General features: G+C 44.1%; 1 long non-coding RNA gene across 1 annotated transcript; it reads right to left on the bottom strand.

Moving 5' to 3' along the window:
• Positions 1–1,215: 1,215 nt before the first annotated feature.
• Positions 1,216–2,796, bottom strand: LOC134943415 (uncharacterized). Its single transcript, XR_010181519.1, has 3 exons — positions 2,654–2,796; positions 2,323–2,344; positions 1,216–1,313 (listed from the first exon to the last, which is right to left on the bottom strand). It is a non-coding gene; the product is annotated as an uncharacterized LOC134943415 (long non-coding RNA).
• Positions 2,797–24,959: the final 22,163 nt, after the last annotated feature.

The raw sequence follows: 24,959 nt of genomic DNA, 5'->3' as shown, positions 1-24,959 counted from the left end.
AACATGTTATCTTGTAAAAGTGGACATAATTTAATAGTTAATCTGATTGGTTGCTATGGTCAACATCCCATGTTAAACATAACTTCCATCTTAGTAAATGTAACACTATGTTGTCATTCATTCACATCTGGACTGTGGAAAATTAATTTTAAGGAGGTTTGTTCCTGCATGATCACACAGCATATCAACATCTTCCGAAGGACTACATATCCTAGCATGCCCACAATCCATGTAAATCCAGTTCCAAAAATAAGGTCAAACAGGTTTATTCTTTGTAATTTTGCATTTTCTGAGTGTTACTTTAACACCACAAATCATTGTGTTGTTCTGCTGGCTAACAAAGTGAAGCGTGTGTTTTGAAAGTGCAAACATTATGAATAGAGAGGCACAATTGTAAAAGACTAACAACATACTAAACTGCACTCATCTCTAAATTTTTTAGAAATTTAAATAAACAGATTAAACTATGTAGTCCTGGCAACCCTGTCCAACAAATTAGTGTCGACCTAGAGTGGACACACAACACATTGCACACATAAACACTACATATAATGATACTCTCAAAATTATCAAGGCAACATGAACACCTGCAATAAGAGCTCAAAATGTGTACGTTGCTAGATGATTTGCAACAGTACAGCAGTGCATGTTTGTACATTGTAAGTGTAAGTAGGTCATATTTTGATTTGAAAATTAAAAACACTTACTTTCCAAAGCAACATTAGGGTCACCACTGGCCCCATCAGGGGCTTCTTCTGCCCATTCTGTGGGTGGTGAAGGCAGCTGGATGGGGGAAGGAGGAGGGATTGGGGAAGGAGGAGGGATGGGGGAAGGAGGCTGGATGAGTGAAGGAGGAGGGTTTGGGGAAGGAGGAGAGATGGGGTAAGGAGGAGGGTTTGGTAATCTAATTTCTGAGGGAGGGTCTGATTGAGAGGGCGAGGGGGGCGGAGAGAATGTTAGGCCATTAGAGGGTGAGGGGGGCTGAGAAGGGGAGTTGGAAGTAGAAGGAGAAGGGGAATGGGAAGGAGGAGAAGGGGTCACAGAAAGAGAAGGAGAGGTGGCCTGAGAAGGGGAGTGGAAAGTGGAGTGGGCCTGGGAAGCTGAGGGGGCCTGGGAAGCTGAGGGTGCCTGGGAAGCTGAGGGGGACTGGGAAGCTGAGGGTGCCTGGGAAGCTGAGGGGGACTGGGAAGCTGAGGGGGATAGGGAAGTGGAGGTGGAGTGAGAATGGGAGGGGGACTGGGAAGTGGTGGGGGAGTGAGAAGGGGAAGGGGGCTGAGAAGGTGCCTGTTGTGTTCGTTGCCGTTGTGGTCGTCCTATAATGATATTTAAGACAAATTTTAATTTGCATGTTAAATTACATACTAAACAAATGTAAAATTCACTGTTCTGTTCCATGTAAAAGACACTGTGTGTTTTTTTTTAAATTTTTTAACAAAATACATTTTAAAAACCTCTTCATGTTGGCCAGAGCAACCAAAATGAGTTCAAACAATTTTTTGGACGCTCATTCCTTAATCTATTCCATAGAGTCATATTGATTGGTCTAGGCAACATCACCAGATCACTCTTCAATCCACCCTATTATCTAGACACCACTAATCAAGTTTTTGTGTTCAGTTTCCTGCCTGGGTATTAATTCAGGACAACATGCACTTGTTAGGTGACACTTTGCTACAGTCAGTACTGTTTGCCCTAACCACACACACTGTCCTATTTTTTTAATTTGTTCACTCAGTGTTGCAATTAGCCTACCACTTAGTGTAAATTTGCACAAATTATGCTAATAATCTTATGTAATTAACTTACTGCGTGCATGCATTTCCCGGATTTGCTGGCGGATCTCCGCCAACAGCTCTGGAGTCCTCCTGCGGAGATCACTCCATCTCCTCTCAAGCTGGATGATTGTCCGCCTGCTGCGGACGCGAGAACGCAGTAGGTGGCGGACCTCCGCGTAGGCCTCGCGCTTAACCCGATTTGGGATGAATCGCCCAACGCGGCCTACGCGGCGGTCCATCACCGCAACCAGGACGCGGAGCTCCCGCCTGGTGAAAGGTGCCGCACGCATCATGGCAATGGCGTTTTCCTTATTTGGGCATATATTTATAGTGTCTGCTAGCATGTGATTGGTCCAAAATCTATGCAGTCATTTCTAATAACTTTATTGATCTTTGCAATGCTGGGAAGAGCAGAGTGTTAATTAGCACGAGCGGAAATACGCATTCGCAGAAGTAATTTAAAAAAAAATAAAACATACAACAAAAGAAACAGACACAGACACACGCACAGTTTTGGGTAAATTTAGATACATATCTGTGTACTCACCACAGTTTGTGTGATCATTCAGCTGGACAGTCACAAAGTGGACAACATTCAGTTTCATTTGTTTGTGTGTTTGTTGAAATAAACAGGATTTTAGGATAGAAAACAAATAAGGACACTATTTAGCAACATCACAGTATTGTTTTTGCAAATAACACATTGTAAGCTTAACGTGTTAACGGATTTTTTACAACATAAATATTACATATTCCAACGCAACAAATTAATTACACAATGGCTTTACAATAGCAAACAAAATGACAAAATTATTCAAAAAACAAAAGCATACTGTGTTTTTATTTTGATTAAAAAAGAGAATCTTAAAACACTATACCTGAAATATTCCGCAACAATGCTTGCCCTGACTTGGCTCCCCCTCCGTGTAACACTCCCCCCACCGAAGTGTCGGACAACCCCTGGCTCCTCATCAGGCAATTCCTCTGTCTGAGGAAGCTCTACGCTACTCCTTACCGCGATGTTGTGTAGTATAGCGCACAGGACCACTAGTTTACTTGCCATCTCCGGCGAATACATGATGTCGCCACCAGTGCGGTGGAGCACACGAAACCGCCCTTTAAGGACCCCAATTGTGCGCTCCACCAGCTGCCTAGTGGCAGTGAGCGCGGAGTTAAATGCCGTCTGTGGTCCTGGCCTGGGATTACGGTAAGGAGTCATGAGCCAGGGGGTGCAAGGATATCCACGGTCTCCTGTTTGATGAGAATAACAAATTAGAAAGAGTATATTTTTTCAAAATTAGTAATTTCATGTCAAAAAAAGTGGGCCAACTCACCCAATAACCACATGTCTGCTCGTTGACTTGATCTTAATCTGTGCCATATCCCTGATTGTCTAATGACATACGCATCATGGGAGTTTCCGGGAAACTTTGCATTCAGGGAAAGGATCTGGAGGGATGGCCCACAAACAACCATTACATTCAGAGAATGAAACAGTTTCCTGTTTCTAAAAATTTCTTCATTATGTCTTGGTGGCTGAATAGCTACATGTGTGCCATCCACAACCCCAATAACATGTGGGAAGCGACTACCACCTTCCTCAAATTGCCGCTTCACCACATCTAGGGCACCAACATCCAAAGGCATAGCAATAAATTGCTTCACACGCTTTAGGAAAGCCTGGCAGACACGCCACAGGACCTTACTGAACTGGCCCTGCGACATGCCAGCCAGGTCTCCAACCACATGCTGATAAGAGCCTGTAGCCAAAAAATGTAACACAGCAAGGAATTGTGTCAATGGTGGTATTGCTGTAGGATACCGAATTGAAGACTCCAGATCACTCTCTATTATGGAGAGAGTGTCTAGGATTAGATGTGGTGGCAGCCTGTATCTACGCACAACAACATCATCTGGCATCCCAAAAAGTAGGACACGGAGTTGGAAAATTGGTGGCCTAGCACGCCTCCATTGCCTTGGTTGATGAGGAGCCGGTTGTGGTTGTGGGGCTGGCGGTTGGGGTGGGAGTGCTGCCGTGGGTTGGGGAGGTAGGGCTTCTGCTGCGATAAACACTGACATCACACACTTTAAAAAAATATAACAGATATGTTGAATAAGACACAAGCAAACCTCCAAAAATATACATCAAAACATTTTTTAAAAAAGGGTGTGTCAACTTACTGCAGGAGCATAAGACATATTTTCTGTGTTCAATTCCGTATCAAAATGTAAATGATACCAAAAAGGGTATAAAAAAATTAAAAGTTAGAAAGCTACATATTTAAAAAACATTTTAATATAAATCTAAAAAAACAATATACTCAGAGCATCAAACACATCACAAACACCTTCAAAAAAATTAAGCAAAATAGGCAAAAAAAACATTACAACACAACAACCAAAGTTATCCCTTTAGTAGCTAGTACAGGCAAGAACAGCACTACTTTGCACAACAATCCTTGAAATACATTTAACATTTCTTATCAAGATGGCAGACAAACATAAGCAAAACACTTTGAACAAACAGGCACCAACACAGGCCAAGGGCACTTACCTGCTCCAAAGAAAACAACAGTCAAATTTGAGTTCAAAATCACACTCCTTGAAAACAACAAAAAGGGGTTACTTCACCCAGAAAAATACACCTACAAGAGAACAAAAATGACATTAAAAACAACATAGAGACCATTAACACAAACAGGCACCAACACAGGCCAAGGGCACTTACCTGCTCCAAAGAAAACAACAGTCAAATTTGAGTTCAAAATCACACTCCTTGAAAACAACAAAAAGGGGTTACTTCACCCAGAAAAATACACCTACAAGAGAACAAAAATGACATTAAAAACAACATAGAGACCATTAACACAAACAGGCACCAACACAGGCCAAGGGCACTTACCTGCTCCAAAGAAAACAACAGTCAAATTTGAGTTCAAAATCACACTCCTTGAAAAAAACAAAAAGGGGTTACTTCACCCAGAAAAATACACCTACAAGAGAACAAAAATGACATTAAAAACAACATAGAGACCATTAACACAAACAGGCACCAACACAGGCCAAGGGCACTTACCTGCTCCAAAGAAAACAACAGTCAAATTTGAGTTCAAAATCACACTCCTTGAAAAAAACAAAAAGGGGTTACTTCACCCAGAAAAATACACCTACAAGAGAACAACAATTACAGTAAGATCAACATAGTAACATTAGTCCACACAACAGCAACACTGAAGCACAGGTTTAGTTTAAAAAATGGAGAAACCAAATATATATGTGTTAAAAATAATTACAAATAATCGTCAAAAATATAATTAGTAAAAAACATTAGGAACAAGACGAATGCACGAATACTCACAAACGGATTTTCGCAAAAATAATGCTATACCGTCTATATTCTAAACGCGAACAAACGGACAAATGTATGCTTGACAATTACTCACTCTGAAAAGCACAATAGCACCTTAACGCACAGCACAACAAACTCCAAACTGACAAATACAAACTCCAAACTACCAACACTCACAGCGTGCAAAGTAGGCCCTTAAATAAGCAGTGCAATCATTACCAAGATTAACACTGTACACCTGTGTGAATGAACGCCCCGCCCGTAGGTATAAATAAGCACACACCTCGGCGTACACACGTCATCGCAAACATGGCTTCTCGTGAGGAAATAGCAGCAGAGATGGCCCGCATTGCAGAGCAGCAGATGGCATTGGCTAAAAAACGCCTAGAGTGCCAGAAACGGATGTTGGAATACGCCTCTGCGGATTCTGAACAGGCAGGACCTAGTACTCTGCAAATGTCTGCTTCTGAGCCTCAACAATTGAGTGGGGATACCCTGCCACACACACATACTGGACAAACTGAGGAGGAATCAGCATTAGCCACACAAACACAACAGACAGAAGCTGCTAGTGAGGAGGAAGATGGTGAGGAGCAGCAGGAAGAAACCTCACAGGCTACCTCCAGACGTAAGAAAAGACAGCCAGCATTCACTAAGAGGGAGTTGCGTGTCTTGGTCACGCAAGCCATGTCCAAAGTACATAGAGGCCCCAAAAACATGGGTGCTGCTACAAAAGATCGCATCTGGAGGGACATCACACATTCTGTGAATGAAGTTGGCTCTGTCGTCAGAACATCGCAGGAAGTTAGACGACGGTAAGTGCATCTTGCCAGTCCTTTTTCGGTGCTAAGTTGTCTTAAAAATGTAGTGACATGTGATGTTATGTATAGCAAACAGAAGCAGAACATGTGTCCTAGATATTTACATACACAAATAATAATACTCTACTTTGCCCCTCTTTCACAATACATATGTAGGTGGGCCGACTTCAAATCCCGCCTGAAGGCAAAGAGGTCTGCGGAGTGGAATGCCTCAAGGGCTACAGGGGGAGGACCATCTGTCGCTGTGGAGTTTACAGACTTGGAGGAGATGGCGATGGCCTGTGTCAGTTATGAGGAGGGCCAAGGGGTGTCTAATATGGACACGGACCTGCCTGAGATCCTGACGGGACATGACTTGCCAGGTAAGTTTACACATGTATTTGTCTGCAATTTAAACAGTATTTATAAACTTAAATCTAATTTTTTATTGTACTCTTTTCCCACACATTCTTCTATTTGCTTGCCACTAAACACAGCACAGGGGGATGATCAGTTTGAGTCACAGGAGGGTTATGTGGCTGAGGCTGAGGTGGAGGGACCTAGTGGGTCTGGCAGTGTGGGGACCCAAATCCCACCTCTGCAGGTTCCTACTGGCCCCCCCACCCAACCCTCTGCTATCCCGGAGATCCTGCTTGAAATCGCTAGGTATGGTGAGAGCCTAAATGCGTTTCAAGACGGGATCCTCCGGGAGGTAAGCCAGATAGCTGTCCGGCTCACTGAGCACCGAACCAGTGTTGAGCAAGGTGTTGCTCAACTCTGCCAAGGTCTGGCAGAGATCAGGCAGGGCCAAGAACAACTTGCCTCCTCATTCCAAAGCCTTGCAAATAACATCTTGCAAGGGCTCCAGGCCATCGCTGTCTCCCTTGCCCACAGTGGCAGAGAGCCACCCACATCGGCTCCCTCCCCTGCCCCTGCCCAGGAAGAACAGGCCACTGGGCAGGCCCAACGAAGGTCGCTCCGCAGACCAAGCCAAGAAGAACAGCCTCAGGTGGGGAGAAAAAAAAGAAAGTGATGTCTCTCCAGATGGCCAGCACCCATGTTTTTGATGTTGCCTCTATGTTATTTTGGATTTGGCTTGTGTGGCCAGAATGGATAACTCCCTCTTAGTGAAATGTATTATTTATGTTTGGAGGTATTGTAGCCTGTGAGTTTTTGGGTATAAACACCTGAGCCATCTTCCTCTTACTAGTGTGCTATGTATTGTTGTGTTTGTGTGGTGGATCCTAATTCTTTCTCAGTTGTGTCAAAATGTTTGTGTGGCAGGGTGTGTAATATGTATTATTTATGATTACAAATTATAATTTAGTCAGAAGCTGATTTTTGCAGAGTACTAAGTTCTGCTCTATCATTTGTGTCAGTGCCATATGCTTGCTGCTTGGTCCATCTCTGCCTGTGAGACTCACGTGTAGCCATGTTGTTTTCATGTTGTGAAATCTTACTACATTAATAAAAAAAAAAATTATAAAAATTGTGCTATTTATTCAAGGTAATGCATTAGGTAAATGTTAGTTCCCGAAAAATTAGGTCAGCATATAGACACTTGTGGACCAATCTGCAATTTCTCCAACAAAATTGCATCATCCAACAAATACAGGTATGCTTTGCACCACACTTTAATGTCCATATTAAGTAAACTGACACAACACTTTTTAGATTTATGTATTGATCAACAGGACATCATTTAAAACATTGTCAAATATTATAAACCAAAATTAATGTTACATTTCTGACAAAATGAAAGGGTATGCTGCATTATTTGGTTGTCGGTTTCTTTAGCAAAAATGTTGCTGCTTTACATTTAAATTTTTATTTCACTTGTTTGTATTTGTTATTCTTACAAACATTTAAAAAATAATTTAAAATGTTTACACACCAACAATAACACTACAAACAACCTTATTTGGCAGTGTGTGTGATTTATATGTGAGTAGAATAAACATGTAATGTGGGTTCAGACAATTGCTATTTGCTAACTTTCATCTGCGCAGTAATTAGCTAGTAATTGGCCATCAGATGAATGTGCTCTCCAATTAACAGCTAATTACTGCATACACACTTGGTAACAGTACTTCGCAAATGTAGAGTAACTGCAGACCTACTCGGCTGCTGCGTGAAGGTTGCTACGGTTTCCTATGTTAGATTTATCAGCGACAAGGTATAATTGCGAAAAACACGCCCATTGCGAGTTGCATACTCCCACACTGTACGCCCACTTTCACGCCCATGTCGGAGCATTGCGAAGTCTTGCCTCCGCCACGCCTCCGCCACTCCTCGTTTTCGTTTGCCAGTTACGTGTTGGTTTAAATTTGGCAGTTTTGCACTAATGTCGTACGTATGTACTCGCGCATGCGTATTTACGCTTTTGCGCATGCGCAGACACTTAGTTTTCGTACATTTGCGATGCGATGAATCTTAGCGATCAACTCGGAATGAGGGCCCCTGTACGCTAATGGTGTAATAAGTACGTAGGATGTGTATTAGGTCTAGCGGCCGCAGCGACTTCATTTAAAGTGTATAAGATGTCTTTTTAAAGTGTTGCTTTTAGTCCTGTATGTAAATCAGCATTATCAATTGGGGGCTCTGTCAGGGATTCCACATACTCACAGCCTAACCGGTCACAGCCGACTTAATCTATCAACAAAAGGGTGGACAGAAAGTATCCTACGTAACCTTTTCTTGGTCGGTGGATACACTAAAAACCCTACTTGTGTGCTGATTAGATGATGTCTGCTCTTTATGGTTTGTAGAGATGCTAAAAATCTGTGAATTTTTTGGGGCGCAAAAGTGTACACAACAAAAGGCACCCATACCCTTTGTATACCCTCTCATATTGTTGCCATAAGACTCAAATTGTTAGATTCATTTAGATCTATGTGAAACCGGTTATATTTTGTTGCTATATAGTTAAAACTAAAATAAATGTTTAAGGAAGTAAGTCTAAAGCACAAATGCAGTCTGGTCTGGTTGGAAAGGTTTATACAGAAAGAAACTGTGTTGTGTTAAGTGAGCGATTATAGTTAGTATTGCTCACATTTATAGAAGTTGTGTGATTTGTTTTATTGCATACGCACATTGGTACACGTGGTACGAAATGTTAGGACAGCATACAAAAACGTGCACGTAGCGCAAGGCCACACACGTGGCATAGAGGTACACACGGTTGCGTAATTACGCAAGCTTGCATAGGGTTGTGTGCGCATAATAAAACCACACAATAGTTCGTTTAGTTTAAAGGTGGGACAGTAGCCATGCTACAATAGCACAAAACTGCCCGGTTTCTAAAGCAGATTAGTATAAAAAAAAAATGTTAAATTGCCTCTGGGGTAAAGCTGCCAACCTGAATGAATCCAAATTTTTTCTGTACAGAAAAACAAAGTGTATTTGAGTGAGTGAACGTAGGAGTGAGTGGATATTCGAACCCAGGGAATTCGGGATCCCGTCGTATGGTACACCAAGTGAGTGGAGGCTTGGTGGCGTGAGGCGGCTGACTCACGTTAGTATAAGGTTTAATACGTAAGTTGTGAGGAGACTTACACAGGAGCATGGTAGGGGATTGTGAATTATGTTGTGACCCATATAGTTTTTGATACGCTCCGCCTGAGGTTTCGCAGCTTGTGATTCAATTCCAGTGGTCGTACGGCAGATAAGTAACAAGTACCTATATGCTGTGCGATTGGACCACGCGTTTGTGGGTGCGATATATAGCGCAACGTGATATCCTTTTTACGAGCTTTTGCGTAAAAACGCGGTATCATTAGCGCTGTATAGAGCATACGCAAGCGTGATTTGTGTATAATAAAGTGCATAAGGAGTTTTCGCTGGTCTCTCTCAGGAAGATCTCCAACGACAGATACTTTACTGGAAAGGGTAAGTTATTCCTAAAAAACTTCCAGTAAATATAGGTCAATAGGGGCCATAAGTTGGGTACATTGCCTTCGCTATCGACAGTGTATGGTAGTACTGGCCAACGTGGGCGGTGAGTGGGTGAAGAGTGCTCAGAGAACTTTCACCGTCACCTTATATTGAGTATATTGGTGTTTGTGGGAAAAGGCCCACAATTATGGGAGCCAGTTGCTCAAGTAAGGGACGTTTTGTAGCCAGGGTTCAGGTTGAAGAGCCGCGGCCCAAGGGGTCAGCAAAGTTTTAAGGAAAAAGTATTGAAGACTTTTTGTCTGAATGGGAACGTATGACTGACAAAGATAGGGAACCATTCCCTAGGGTGGGCAGCTTTGAACCAGAGGTATTGCAGAACTTAAGCAGTAAAATATGTCTTCTTAAATCCAGAAAACAAAGGATTAGACATAACGATTGTTTAAATTTATGGCAACAGGAGGGGGATGTGGAAAGGGAACAAACTCGTAAAGCAGGTTCCAAACCTAGCACAAACACACCATTACCGACACAGGTCGAAGAAAAAAAGATGGCTACAATCAATGGTACATCTGTAAATGAAAATAGTATGCAAGAGCAATGTATTAACCCTAACCTTTGCAAGTTGTATCCTGTTTTGAAGTCTTTTCAAGGTTATAGGTCACAGGAAGATGAAGGATCCAGCCAAATCACAGCTCTCCTCCAAGCGGTCACCTTGCAGGAAACTCAGGTGGGGCCTATCCAACCAGGTAGAGCAGTGACAATATTCCCCAATGAAAGAACTAGTGAGGTCACAGCTACCGGTAAGTGTGAGACAGTTCATTACACAGAGACAACAACACCTCACAGTAAACAGATTAGGAACGGAATGGTAGAATTACATCCTGTCTTGGAAATAGTAACTCCCAATGGGGGAACCGATAGTCAGGGAGTAATCCTCACCAGGAATAATGCAATGTACTGCCCGTGGCCCAGAGATGAGCTGCGGTCAATCATTTCAGAATTCCCCGACCCTCGGAAGCATTTAGCCAGATGTCAGAAGTTTATCAGAAATCTGGGTAATGCGTATGAACCAACAAACAAACACTGGCGGATATTTTTGAAAGCGTGCCTACCCCCTAATATTGACACCCAAAAATGTATCACTGATTGTAGATTAGAGTCGGATAGTTGTGTGACTGACAAACACAATCAGGAGAACTTAGAGGAAATTAACATGCAACTAGAGTTGTATTTCCCCACTACTGTTAAGTGGAGAAGAATTTTCTCCATAAAACAAAGGGAAAATGAAATGACATCTGAATATTTCCATCGGGCCCTGCAAATAATGGATAGATACATTGGGGTATCAGATACAGGAAATGATGTGAATTACAGGGAGGTGGCTGTCTCTGTGCTAATGGACGGACTCAATAAGACAGTAAGGGACAGGGTACAAACACCTTTGCCTAATTGGAGATGGGTTACAGTAGCTTGTCTTAGAGAGTGCGCAATTGAACACCACAAGAATATTGTTAGGCATAAAAAACTACAGGAGGAGAGGCTGAGGATTGAAAGTATACAGGCTCTTACACCAAAGTCTCATCAGCCTAAACCCCAAAACCCGGATAGTAAGAATAGACGTAGGATATGTTACACTTGTAGGAAGGAAGGGCATTTTGCCAGAGATTGTAGATATAGTAGAACACATAGTCAATATAGACCCATAGACAGAGAAAACAAGCCACGTTATTAAAACAAATAGACGGGATCAAGGGACATATAGTAAGGATTCACAAGCCATACAGAAAACACAGATTCGGTTAGTGGGAAGAACGGAATAAATGCAACTTTACCCTTTTAACAAAATTTACTGGGGTTGAAAAGAGGTCTCTAAACTTTTGCTTCTTTCTCTAGCAGAAGTGACCTCTAATCAACTAAACAGAAGTTTTGTTAGAGATGGTTTACATATAGCGTGCTCCCGCCCAGAAAGTACAATTATGTTGGATACCCACGAAGACTAATGTTGCATTTCACTGTTTTAGATGCATGTCCATCACAGGTAGAGGAAATTATCTCAAAGATACCGGGTTCCCTTTGAACTTAGGATGGACAGGACACTGGATTGATGGTTGGGATAGTCCCAGTAGAGATATAACACACATAGAATTTTTTTTAGGGGAGCAGACCGAGTAGAGAATCATTCCCCCATAGTGCCCAATCCAGATGTCAAATTTTGTAAAATCTTCTTTGCCTCTACAAACTTATCTGTTACTAAACTCTATGTGATTTGTCTTCAAAGTTTCCTCATCATCTCTTGCGTTCACCGACAGGATTACAGTTCAGACGCCACATGCCTACTCGGTCTATCAGAGCTCTGCCCAAATCCTGTATATCTCACCAGCATAAGGACACTAGTATTTATGCAGTGTGCCTGGTCATGCACAAAGGGTGGAGAATGAGAATACTGGTGAAGGGAGACTGTGCATAGACACCGATATGCATGACGGTGTGACAGCCTGTTGGTGAATGCTAAACCTGACATTTTTCCTTTCTTTATTTACTATTGTTTTTCCTCTCTCTTCTCTCATCCAGAGACGGTTTACTTCACACAACTGATAACACACGATAGTAAATTAAAATGAAAAAAAATTGTGTTGCCTAAAGAAAGAGGCAGTCTGGAGGACAAAGGGGTATGGCCAGGAGTCCTCAGGACTGTGGGCTGGTGGACAAGGTAAGCCGGTGGCCCCCAGAGCATATCTTCCAAGCTTAGCTGAGGCGGCACACGGTCTGACTCACCTGGGCAAAGAGGGTATGTGCAAGCTGGTAAGAGCCTACTGGTGTGCGCCAGGATTCTCTTCTCATGCAGGTAAGAGAGCAATGACATGCTTTACTTGCTTGAGGAAGAATATTGGAAAGTCAAAACCAACAGAGCCATCCCATATCCCTCCGACAGACGGACCTTTTCAGGTAATACAAATCTATTTCATACAGTTACCACCCTGTAGGAATTTAAAATATGTGTTAGTTTGTATTGATGTATTTTCCAACTGGGTAGAAGCGTTCCCTGCTGCCACAAATACTGCTACGTTCACTGCAAAGAAAATTGTGCAGGAATTTGTGTGTAGATATGGTATCCCTAGAAAAATTGAAAGTGACAGGGGTACCCATTTTACAGGTGAAGTCTTTCAGGTCATGTGCAAACTGATGGGAATTAATAGGAAGCTGCATACTCCATACCGTCCACAGGCGAGTGCAAAGGTGGAGAGAGTGAACAGCACTATTAAGAACAAGCTGAGCAAATTAATGGCTGAAACTGGATTGTCGTGGCCATAAGCTTTGCCACTAGTGTTGTACAGCATCAGAACCACTCCCAGGTCTCCCCTTAACCTATCACCCTTCAAAATTATTTTTGGTCGACAACCTCATGTAATGATAGACCCCCAGGATGATTTGAAATGTAATAATGAAGAGACTGTGAAATATTTGGTTGGGATGAGCCAGCAGCTGAGAAATCAACAAAGAAATTTAAAGCTGGTGATTCCTGACCTACCGAACAGTAATTGTCATGACATTGAGCCTGGGGATAATGTGATGATTCGAAATTTCTTACGCTCAGGTTGCCTCATAGACAGGTGGGAAGGACCATACCAAGTCTTGTTAACCAGCACGACAGCATTGAAGGTCGCCGAAAGAGAGACTTGGGTCCACTCGTCCCACTGCAAGAAGGTCGCTGACCCGGAGAGAACTCGTGACAAAGAGCAGAGTGTAGAGAATCTCGTATCACTGGAGTGTCTGTTCCGGGAAAGTTGAGAGGCAGGACTGTTGAAAGGCATCTGAGCACAGAGACTAACAAGATCTAGAACGGTTGTCGTACCACTTTCTTTTTTCACCTCCCCTTGCATTTTTTTCCTTTCTTTTCTCCTTCTTATTTTCCTCTTTTCCCCTAACGAAATGGATCGATCACAAGAGATTGCGTTTCGGGTTCTGTTAGTAATTCTGGTTTTGATAAGGACAGTTTGTTTTGGGGAGGGTCCCAGAGAGGTCGAGCAGGGATCTGGAATGGGTTCTGATGGCAAGTATGAATTTGTAGGATCTCAGGATCAGCACATCACTTTAGTAAAGGCTGGCATCAGTAAGTGCTCTGGTAGTCAGGGAGCTTGGAGGCACTGTGAGGGGTTATTGTCTGATGAATATTGTATTTGTAGGAATTGTGAGAATATAGTAGAGGATGGGTGCATCCAGAGGTGTCAGTCCAACCTTAATATTGACATGGACCGCCATCCGTTGAGTGATTACCACTCACTAGTGGGTAAGGTCTTAAACCAGACAGAATGCTCACAGGTACCTCAAGGTCAGAGCAAGTCAGGATTAGTACCATACCCTTTAACAATACATGAGGTACTCGAATTACGGGGTGGGAGACCGGTGGACCAGAAATTCAATATCTCTAGGCCCCCTAGTTTGAAGCTCCACCAGTATCATGTAGACAGGTCCTTATTGTGTTTTAATATTTCCAATTACTAAAAACCGGGAAATTGGGAAGTGACGTGGAAAAACCAGACAATGACCTTTTCACACAGAGCTGATAGGATACCCATAGACTCTGAACTTGTACGCAAAATAGCCAAAAGTGGGAGGTATTTCCGGGGTAGGTATACTCGTGGAAGCAAGACCATGTGGGTAGGAAAAGTATCGTCAGGGTATTGTGCTCATATCATCCAGCCCGATACTTGTACTGAGCAGATGGGAGAACTAGGGATTGGTTTCTTTACTTGGAAAATTTGTAATATGGTAATGTTATATTTTGTCCCCTATGTTCTCCCAGATGATGCCAATTTCATATGTGGAAGGAAGGCGTACAAGTGGCTTGCCCCGAGCTCAGAGGGATTGTGTTATATTGGGAGAGTACTGCCAGAGGTCATGACCATAACCCATGATAAGATAAAAGACGTTCACCGCAGTACTCAGGCTCCTTATACACATACTCACTACGAACACATCATCAAGAGACACCTCATAGATAGGACAGAGCACGCAGCCTCTGATTTAATCCACGAATCCACCGGGATTCAGTTCCTTTTCGCATTAGACATCACCCGTACTGCCAGAGGAACTATAAATTATAGGTATATCCATGCACTAGCGAACTTGATAGATAATATCACTGAGATGTATGATGACACCTTCAGGTATACGGGAAGGGAGCTACAAGCTTACAAGAAGGAACTGATTCAGCACAGGATGGTCCTTAATTATGTCACAGCCGTGACAGGTCAGTACTGTGTTACTCTGGCAACTCAATATGGTGTGAAGTGTTGTACGTATATTAAAAACAGTACTGACGACCCCACTGAGATCATCGATCAAAAGATGGACAATATCTTGCAGTTGAAGTGGGAGTTCAGGAGGAAGCACAACCTTACCTTAGTGACTGTGAGTAATGAACTGACCGGCTGGGTCTCATGGTTGAACCCACGCAAATGGTTCTCAGGTTTAGGAGAGTGGGCTCAGAATGTCATTATGAGTGTGGGGAAGTTTCTCCTTTGTATCCTGGGAGTCGTCATAATTATTGGTTCAATATTTAGGTGTGTTCAAATTCTAATGCGGCGCAAGCACGGCACAAATTTGATGAGTCTAAGGAGTGAGGGCGCTGTTATAGCAGCAGCTTTAATTTATGACCCATCCATAGAGACAGTGTTATGATAAGGATTGCAAATGAATTTCATGGCCTGTTTCTTTCACCCGTTTTTCTTTTGTTTCCCCCTCTGCCCAGATACATCCATCCAGAAAAGACATCAGCCCTACCCAAAATGTTTATGTGAATGTATTTTATATATGTGTCTTATCTTCATCTCTGCAACCTCCAGTTAATGGCACACATAGTCGACAGGTGATATCCACATATACTAGCACTCACATATGTTTCCCCCTCCATGTATCATCAACTAAATGTGCACCACATTTGTTGGAACAAAAAAAAGCCGAAAAGAGCTCGGTAGTGTTTGTTGGCCCATTTACAGACCATTAATACGGGATGAGAAGGATTTAATGTATACTTCACAATACCTTGAAGCTTATCTAGAACATATATGGCACAATGATACATGGCCCTCAGACATGGATTCATACATACATGCTTTTTACTATCCCACTAGGTCATACATTTCCCACCTACAACTCTTCCCCGATCATCCAAGCTTTTGTATATATTGTATAGGTAATATTTTTTTTTCCTGTTTATTGATTAGTTAGTGGCAGTTATTGATGACTGCCAAAGGGTGGACTGTCGAAGTCAGAAAATATTACAACACATACATTGCGTACAAACACCACATAGATGGCTACCGTGTGCATACGTGTGTCGGCTGTGATTGCACATATTCGCAAATTGCGTATGGTAGCTCCCGCGGTCCTGCGCATTAGAGCGTGGTATGAGTAATTACAGTGGAATTTGTACTGTCATGGAAAAGCCACAAAAACATATCATAAATCTAATATGTATTGTATAAATCCCACACTGTCTGCTTCTTCTAAATAGCATGAAGATCGGTCACACAAAAATTAAAACTCCCAGAGACTAAAATACAATGGCCTTATTTACACTAAGCTTTGAAATTCGATGAAGAAGGCAAACAGCTTTGTTTACTAGGGTAGCCGAGTTTCTATTGAAACAATAAGTACTGGATTGTCATTGTCTCACCTGAAGACAAAAACAAACGAAGAGACAATACCCAGGAACCGAAGCTGCGATAAACTCAATTAACAATAGCTAACCAAAACACAAACCAGACATTTAGAAATCTAAGATATTAACATTCATAGGCTAAACTCTTGGAGATGTGTGTTTGTATATATATATATATACATATATATATATATATAATTCCTAACAAATTGTAATAGCAGGAGTGTGTGTGTGTGTGTGTGTGTGTGTGTGTGTATATATATATATATATATATATATATATATATGAGTATATGGAAATATGTGGATATATGTATATCTTGAGGATGGAAATAGATAATCATATGATGTGTGGGATCATATTGTTCAGAGTCACATAAACATTAATCTGGTGGGAATAAGAACATTATTATATATTACCACATTAAGTTCTTAATAATACCAGATTTATGTATGATTAATGTGATGGGTTTAACTGGTCATGGGGCGGGAACTCAGATGCAAACAACAAAAACCACATCTCAAGTCCTAGCCATCGCCCACTTCTTGAGCTGACCAATGATCCCCGGTGCACAGGAAATGTCCCACCCCCGAACCAACAGAAGAAGAGCACACAGTGTCTATTGTATTATGTTTTGATCTACTGTATAAAGAGCCAGCTGCAGGCCAGGTCACTATCACAGACTCTGAAGGTCATCACCCGTGATGACTGAGGCCCGGACCGGGAAGCGCAGGCAAAACCAAAAGTATGTAACATTGACTATAGCCATTATTCTATTGTATTGTATTGCTTTGTGATTGTAACCCCTTTCAGTAATAATAGGCTGTGGTGTCGGAACCCAGCCGTTTAAATACAATCTGGTGTCGTGGATTCTTTCCCTGCTAAGGTTTAAAGTGTATTACTATCGCATGCATAACTGTTAAGGGTTTACTGTGTAACTTTGGGTGTGTACGTGCTGTGTGTACTTTGTACAGCCAGTGCGGCGTTTGTATGCAAAGTCCGTACACGGTACGGGACTCTGTACGCTAATGGTGTAATAAGTACGTAGGTTGTGTATTAGGTTTAGCGGCCGCAGCGGCTTCATTTAAAGTGTATAAGATGTCTTTTTAAAGTGTTACTTTTAGTCCTGTATGTAAATCAGCATTATCAGACACAGTTTTTAAATGATTAAAACTCTTTGAGATAAATACAAGGCTAAACATAGGGTATGTTTCAATTATATGGCCACATGGTCAGGCCCAGATTAAAGGAGGGGCAAAAGGGGTAGTCTTCCTGGGTCCCCCACACCCAGGAGCGTAGTAGTCTCCCCCCTCCCGGCGGCTCAGTTCAGCTGTTCATTAACAGCGCCGCCGAGGAGGTGTTCCTTGCACAGCATTTCAAAGTCTCACGGGATTTCAATTCAGCATCCCGCGAGACTATTAAATGCTGTGGAAGGAACACCTCCTCGGCGGCGCTGTTAATCAGTGGCGGATTTAGGGGGGGGGCACCAAGGCACGTGCCCCCCCTGTCATTTTTAGTTGATTTTTGTATTTTTATTTTCTTTTGTGCGCACGCCGCAGCCCTCGCGGTGGCTTGGGGGCGAGGGGCTGCGGGGGCGCCACTGATTTAGTGCAGACTGACATGCGGACGAGCGTCCGCATGTCAGTCTGCGGTCTCGTTTCCTCCGCTGCTGTTAGGAGGGACACGGAGGGCACAGCGCACGCCTCCCTATGTCCCTCCTGGGTCTCCGGCGGACGCGGGTCTCATAAAGGAAGTGCCGTTCGTGAGCACTTCCTTTATTACAGTGACCCGCGGCAGCCGGAGACACAGGAGGGACACAGGGAGGCGTGCACTGTGCCCTCCGTGTCCCTCCTAACAGCAGGGGAGCGGGGGGAGCGGTGGCGGTGGGGGGGGGGGACGCACTGAGGGGGCATATCTGGCACTGGGGGGGAATATCTGGCACTGGGGGCATATTTGGCAGGGAGGGGGGGGGGAGAATATCTGGCACTGGGGACATATATGGCACTGGGGGGAATATCTGGCACTGGGGGCATATATGGCACTGGGGGGGATATCTGGCACTGGGGGGGGAATATCTGGCACTGGGGGCATATGTGGCACTGGGGGAGAATATCTGGCACTGGGGCATATGTGGCACTGGGGGCATATATAGCACTGGGGGGGGATATCTGGCACTGGGGGCATATGTGGCACTGTCGGGGAATATCTGGCACTGGGGTCATGTGGCACTGGGGGGGTATATGTGTACCTGGCACATGGGGGGGCTATATTTGGCACTGGGGGCATGTGAGTACCTGGCACCGTGGGGGAATATCTGGCACTGGGGACATATGTGGCACTGGGAGCACAGCCCTAGCAACAAGGACTACCTCCTAGCAACGAGCATGACACCCAGTGCATGAAACCCCTGGCAACGAGCATGACACCCAGTGCATGAAACCCCTGGCAACGAGCATGATACCCAGTGCATGAAACCCCTGGCAACGAGCATGACACCCTGAGCATGAAAACCCCTGGCACCGTGCATGGAACCAAGAGCATGAAACCCCTGGCAACGAGCATGACACCCAGTGCATGAAACCCCTGACAACGAGCAGGTATTTGAAAAGTAATTAGAAGCCTTACTGTAGGACTTAATGTGTAATGGGCATTACGGTGTGTGGCATAATGTATCACTGACATTGCGGTGTGTGTCATAATGTGTCACAGGCATTACGGTGTATGGTATACTATATCGCTGGCATTGTGATATGTGGTATAATGTCTCAGGGTCATTGCAGTGTGTGGCATAATGTATCACGGACATTGCGGTGTGTGTCATAATGTGTCAGGCATTACGGTGTGTGGTATACTATATCACGGGCATTGTGGTATGTGGTATAATGTCTCAGGGTCATTGCAGTGTGGCATAATATATAACGGGCATTGCGGTGTGTGGCAAAGGGTATAACGGGCATTGCGGTATGTGTCACAGGCATTACGGTGTATGGTATACTATATCACGGGCATTGTGGTATAATGTCTCAAGGTCATTGCAGTGTGTGGCATAATGTGTCACAGGCATTGTATGTGCTATAATGTATCGGGCATTGCAGTGTGTGGTATAATGTATCACGGACATTGCAGTGTGTGTCATAATGTGTCACAGACATTGTATGTGCTATAATGTATCAGGGGCAGTGCAGTGTGTAGCATAATGTATAACGGGCATTGCAATTCCTGTCATAATGTGTCACAGGCATTATAGTGTGTGGCATAATGTGTCAGGGGCATTACGGTGTGTGCATACTGTGTCATGTGCATTATTGTGTGTGGCATAATGTCTAAGGGCCATTGCAGTATGTGGCATAATGTATACTGGGCATTACTATAAGGAGGAAAAATGACAAATAATGTAAGGGGCATGAATCAGGATTATTTTTCTTTCCTGTGGTGGCCAACGTCTGGGCGTGCAGGTTGCAAAACTGGGGTATAAGGTAGTCTTTTCCTGCAATACCACGCCCATTCCAACGAAGCCACGCCCATTCCAACGAAGCCACGCCCCTTATGGTGCCCCCCCTGTAATTTTTTTCTCGATCCGCCCCTGCTGTTAATGAACAGCTGAGCCGCTGGGAGTGGGAGACTACTACGCTCCTGGATGTGGGGGCCCTCACTCCGGCATCTGCTGCACCGCCGGACGGACAGGTAGTGTGCTTGTGTGTGTGTGTACGTCTGTGTGTGTGTTTGTGTGTGTGTGTGTTGTGTGCAGCATACTTCATTGCCCGGGGCCCCCACCATGCTTAATCCGGCCCTGCACATGGTGCTGTTTATAAAACTGCGATAAAGTGCCACTGGCATTCTTGTCAAAAAGAGGAATTAAAGGCAAGCCTAAGCTTTACTGTATTCTTTGTATCCACATCTCACCACGTGGTTCTTTCCAAATTATATTTGTTCAGTACACAACTGCTCACATACGGCCACAAAGGTGTAAACACTGTTTTTGTGACTGCAACTTTCAGAGCTCTCACATCTGTCATTCCTATATTCTGTTTAATGGTTGTAATGACTGACTGTTCTTTCAGTCCTGTTTAAAATTCTTCTGCCGTAAGAGATTTTAACCGCAATTCGCACGCGTGTCGGACAGCAACAAAGGGCATCGCTGGTCAGTGACGGGAGGAAGCCGTTTGTGGGTGGTAACTGACCATTTATTGGTAGTGTTCGGGAAAACGCAGGCGTGCCCAAGCGTTTTCAGGAAGGGTGTGTGACGTCAGCTCCGGCCCCGATCAGCCTGTTGTGATCGCACTGTTGGAGTAAGTCCTGGGCTGCGCAGAGTGCACAAAGTGGATTTTAGCAGCCCGGCGTACACATAGGATCGCAGACTTGCACTGCGAATTTACACTCTCCCTGGAGTCAGCGATTAACAAACTCCAAACTCTATCACCTACTTCCTAACAGTGTGTGATTACCGTATTGATCAAGTCGTTGGAATCTGGATACCTTACGGTTGAGTTATGGTTACCATGAGCTTGGTAAATGTTTTTTTGTGATATTATATGCCTACTTTTGTGAAATTACACTGTTTTAGGGTTATTTGCATTGCAATATGAGAGAACATGAGGGAGTGCAAACTTTGGAATCTTCTGTTGGGAGGAGCAAAGTGAATAATGGGCATTCCTTGCTGAGTACATGCTAAGCACATGAGTTTACCAGTGAAGGCACATTTATTATTAACCTTATATGTCAATAAAAAACAAAACACTTCCTATTCCCTAAACCCATAATCTTTGCCATACTTTCCCATACTGCGGTCAATTTTGTAAAAGACAATAAAGTACGTACTTGATTTATGAATGTGAACTAGATACCTGAGTGAATCAGACGTGAACACATGGAAACCATACAGGATGCATCTGCAAATTGATTTTCCACGTTTCTACGTCTTTGTACTTTCTCTAATATTCAAATGCGACAATCCACCTTGATGTGTAAGAAGTCTGAGCGACTGATTGTGCTAAGCCTATCCCGCCCACTGTGTTATTGTCCATGTGTCATCATTAGTATCAAAATCTCCACCAAGGCTTGATTTAAATTATCCATCTTAAAAGAAGTCTAATTGCCATGCAACAGCTACAAAGACACAACTAAATTTTAATACATATCCAGAAGAAGCCCATGTCACTTCCACAAAATTTCTACGGAAATTAAGTTTATTGTACTCCCTGCCCCGTGGAAGCCCATTTCATGCTAACCTGTCTTCTCCTATCTCTGCCACCCTCTCTATGCAGCTTCCTTTCTCTATCTGACTTCTGCGTGTTTATTTCTGTTTCTTTATAGTTTCTGCCCAGTATCTGTCTAACCCCTCTCTCTGCCCAGCATCTGCCCTCCCCCTCCTCTCTGTCCATCATCCACTACCCTCTCTCTCTGTCCAGCATCTGTCCACACCTCTCTCTGCCCATGATCTGACTGTCCTCCCTCTTTATGCCCAGCACATGTACCTCCCTCTCACTACTGAACATGTGTCTCGCTCCTTTCTCTGCCCTGCATTTGTCCCTCCCTTCTCTGCTCAGCATGTATCCCCCCAATCTGACTAACATCTCTCTGCCCATCATCTGCCCCCCCCCCTCTGCCCAGCTTCTGTCTCCCCCTCTCTATGCCCAGCATCTGACTGTCCCTCCCTCTCTCTCTGCCCAGCATCTGCCCCCCCTCTCTCTCTCCCCAGCATCTGTCCATCTCTCTGCCTAGAACATGTCTCCCCCTCTCTCTGCCCAGCGCCTGTCTGCCCCTCTCTCTGCCCAGCACCTGTACCCCCTCTCTCTGATCAACATCTGTCCCCTCTCTCTGCCCTGCATCTTTCCCCCTCTCTCTCTGCCCAGCATCTGTACCCCCTTTCTCTCTCCCCAGCATCTGTCCCCCATCTCTCTGCCTAGAACATGTCTCCCCCTCTCTCTGCCCAACGCCTGTCTGTCCCTCTCTCTGCCCAGCACCTGTACCCCCTCTCTTTGATCAACATCTGTCCCCTCTCTCTGCCCTGCATCTTTCCCCTTCTCTCTCTGCCCAGCATTATGTGTATAAGTGGCACTACTACTGTAGGCATTATGTGTAAGCGACACTACTACTGTGGCAATTATGTATAAGGTACACTACTTCTGTGGACATTATGGGTATAAGGGGCACTACTGTGGGCATTGTGTATAAGGGGCATTACTATGTGGCGTAATGTGTATAAGGGATGCTACTGTTCATGCAACATGAATAAGGGGCACTACTGTGGGATGTAACATAAATAAGGGCAACAAGGGGCACTACTGTGTGACGTAACGTGTATACGGGGTACTACTGTTTGTTATAATGTGAATAAGGGAAACTACTATGTGGTGTAATGTGAATCAGGGACAATACGTGCTGTGGAATGTAAATACGATTATGCTAGTGTATGGCGTAATTTGAATTGGGGAAACTATTGTGTGGCCACACCCCTTCCTTGAGCTAATACACCCATTTTTTGCAGGCGTGTGCTGTCCCTTTATTAAATGTGAGAGGTAGGGCACAAATTTATAGTTTGCAGGGTGCGCCGAACACCCTAGCACCGGCCCTGCGCGTACTGGCACTAATCAATGTTGTGTGGTGAGGTAAATGGGTTTGGAAGCACTGGCTAGTACCTGAGCCAGATTTACACTCAATATATGACCCCAATGGTTCATGTGGGCATTATATAAAGGTGCAGCAGTATATACTGCTGGAAATTTGGTGAGTTTTGATCAGAGATCTGCAGAAAAGTTAGGCAGGTAAGACACTGCCTCACCTGTCATAGACTTTTTGCTCCAGAGTTTTGACTATAAAAATTATTAGAATAATGCAAAAAATATATTTATAGTATATTCTTTATATTTTTCATATACTTTATATAGTCATACTGGAGTATGACAGAAAAGGCTCTGCCTCGCCTCACTGCACGTCACTGGCACTAATGATGTGTCCATACATGCAATATCGGGCTCTTAAGTTGGTTGCCATGGCTGAATTCCATTGTCACCATCTTTTCTGTATGCCTCCAGAGTGGGATAGGGAAGTCCCGGTGCAGGGGGACCTGAAAGCCTGTCTACCTTCCCCATGCAGCTGGGACTTGATGGAAAGGGTGAATTAACAGTACTTGCAGTGGAGGTGTGAGAGAGGGGAGAGAGAAAGATGGTAGGATTGAGAGAGAAAAGAGGGAGGGAAGCGGAGGAGAGATGGGGAGAGAGGGGTGGAAGGTAGGGAGAGAGAAAGAATAATAGGGGTGAACAGAGAGAGATTGGGAAACAAGATAAGAAAGGGGAGGATATAGACACAGCGCCTAAAGGTACCCATGCAGATCATGTTTTTATGCATCTTATGTGCTCACAACATGGAGAATGACGGGTCCAAAATACTAGGGATAAATTAATTCTTAGTAAGGAAACACCTCTAGACAAATGAAAAAATGGACCCGAAAATTCTGCATTTCATACTTTCTACCATTAAGTTTAGAATAATATTTCAATCAGGCTCAATAATTGATGTCTAGTATGCCGTGGACAATAAATCTTGTGCTCAATTAGTTTGCAAAAAGTGTGTAGTAGTATCTTTATGCATTTTATCAGCGGGTTACTATATATGACAAAGAACTTACTACCATGTAACAAAATACTGTCTCTAATGCAATGAAGACTGTCTTCCCTGAAACTGGTATAGTATGTCACTCTCGATCCTAAAAAAGATTGAGGGTCTAATTCAGGTTGCTATCGCCGCTGCCTGTCAATCAGGCAGAGGCAGTCATGGGGCAGGGGTGGTGGACAACGCTCCATTTCCAGGGAGGAGACGGAGCGCTGCGGGGATGGGGCAACCTGAATGGTGGGCGGCGTGGCACAAACGAGGGCATATCGAGGGCATGGTTGCAGTGGCTGTGTGACGTTGCACGCAGCAACTGCGACAGGTAAGATGGCACCGTGACTCCTGTGGCCGCAGCTAAGCAGTGCCGGCAGGAGTCATCTTTAGTTTCTCATACGTCCTAGAGGATGCTAGGGTCCACTTCAGTACCATGGGGTATAGACGGTTCCGCAGGAGCCATGGGCACTTTAAGACTTTTCAAGGGTGTGAACTGGTTCTATGCCCCTCCTCCAGACCTCAGTTTAGAAAATGTGCCCAGGCAGACTGGATGCACTCCAGGGGAGCTGAATAGACTTATGTTGGGTTTTTTATTTTCAGGGAGAACTGCTGGCAACAGTCTCCCTGCTTCGTGGGACTTAGGGGGCAGAAGTAGGAACCAACTTCGCTAGCTGCGGCTATGTGCTCACTCCCACAGCCTGCCATCACCCCCGTTACAGAGCCAGAAGTCAGAAGACAGGTGAGTGTAAGAAGAAATCTTCAGACATCATGACGGCTAAAAGGTACCATGCAGCGGGCGGGAACGCTGCACGCCATGCTACCCACACATACACAGGCACTGCAGGGCGCAGGGGGGGGCGCCCTGGGCAGCATG

Source organism: Pseudophryne corroboree, chromosome 7 (assembly GCF_028390025.1).
Source record: "Pseudophryne corroboree isolate aPseCor3 chromosome 7, aPseCor3.hap2, whole genome shotgun sequence".
NCBI lineage: Eukaryota > Metazoa > Chordata > Amphibia > Anura > Myobatrachidae > Pseudophryne > Pseudophryne corroboree.
This window is presented reverse-complemented; position numbering and strand designations above follow the sequence as displayed.